This window comes from Octodon degus, unplaced genomic scaffold, assembly GCF_000260255.1.
Source record: "Octodon degus isolate 3935 unplaced genomic scaffold, OctDeg1.0 scaffold00027, whole genome shotgun sequence".
Lineage (NCBI taxonomy): Eukaryota > Metazoa > Chordata > Mammalia > Rodentia > Octodontidae > Octodon > Octodon degus.
Window position 1 is genome coordinate 9,969,024 of NW_004524603.1, and position 1,375 is coordinate 9,970,398.

At 33.4% G+C, this 1,375-nt stretch overlaps 1 pseudogene; it reads right to left on the minus strand.

Annotated features, from left to right (window-relative positions):
* LOC101562166 overlaps nt 1–1,375 on the minus strand; it is a 136,747-nt pseudogene that overhangs the window by 15,599 nt on the left and 119,773 nt on the right.

Here is a 1,375-nt window from a genome sequence, read left to right on the forward strand (position 1 = left end):
ACTTCCAGAAATGGTGGTTGAGTGAGGAAGACAAACACAAGACCCAAATAAATGCTTAGATTAGGCCAAAATTGATTTCTGAAGACTTCTTAATTAAAGGATAGAGGGTTTTCTAACAATTTCATATTTCTTGGTGATTATATGATTTTGTAAACATTTTCCTCCCAAGGGTTATATTTTACATTGTTAGGTAGAAGGAAGAATATGCAAGGCAAGTTGATATCATTTTCTCTAGATCCAACTAAATGTGACCCTTACCTTAATAATTTATCATCAATATAAAAATCATTATTATAGATCAAAACACAGTTCAGTTCTGTTATCTTAAGCACTTTACCTTCTCTTTATGATGGCATGACATTATGCTGATGAAGGTGTCTTCATTGCTATTTTCCCCTCATGAGTAAGAAATAGTAGTTCTACAAGTCCCTTAGATATCGATTTATTCTGAGACTCATGCATTTAGTGCCTTATGTGTTGTAGTTCTTGCCTTCTCTGTGGTCTTCATTGTAAGCAGCTTTTGGAGCAAAAATTTCATACTGCTTTCTTAATATTTATAGCAATTGATTTTTCACATCAGTGTAAGAATCAAAAGTTGTTCTTTTCACAGTTCAAACAATTCCATAAAGTCTATTAAACAGTAACATCATCTGCTTCACTAACTATGAGTTCTGGATCACTCAACATTATATTTGATAAGTAGGGAAATAATGGAGTATAATAAATGACAGGAAGTACGCAAGTTTCCCAATAATATGGTCAGTTTTCTGAAGTTATTGCCAGCTTTTCTTTACGAGGAGTACCATTCTCAATACTGAGGCAATGACCCTGCATTTAACTCTGCCTCGATATATAAATTATGCTTTTAACACCGAGCATAGCTCATTAAGACGACTACCGCGTCCCTAGAAGATCCTTCTCATTCTACATTTATAAGCATAACTACATAACATTTTTCTCTAGCAAATAGCTGACTTCATTTTCCCATTTTTATTTACAGATGTCAGGTTTCTGACATTAAATGTTGGAGTTCCTCAGATTAGTATTCCAGGAAGTAGGGGCTAGAGAGATAGCTCAGTTGAATAAGTGTTTTTCTGGCAAGCACAAGGTCCTGAGTTCGAGCCCTGGTACCACCCCCCAAAAAAAATCCAGAACATTCTATCTTTCTTCTTCCAATTTTTTTTAATAAAGCATTTCACTCGTTATTTATTTGTTGCTTATGTATTGTTATGCTCAAATTTTTATCTAAATTTCATTGCTGACCTCTAATTTTGAAAAACAGATCAACAAGGATTATTCAAAATAGTTGCATACAAGTGGTTCAAAGCTATCATATACAAAAATTAAAAGCTTTCCCCATACAAAACTAATAATA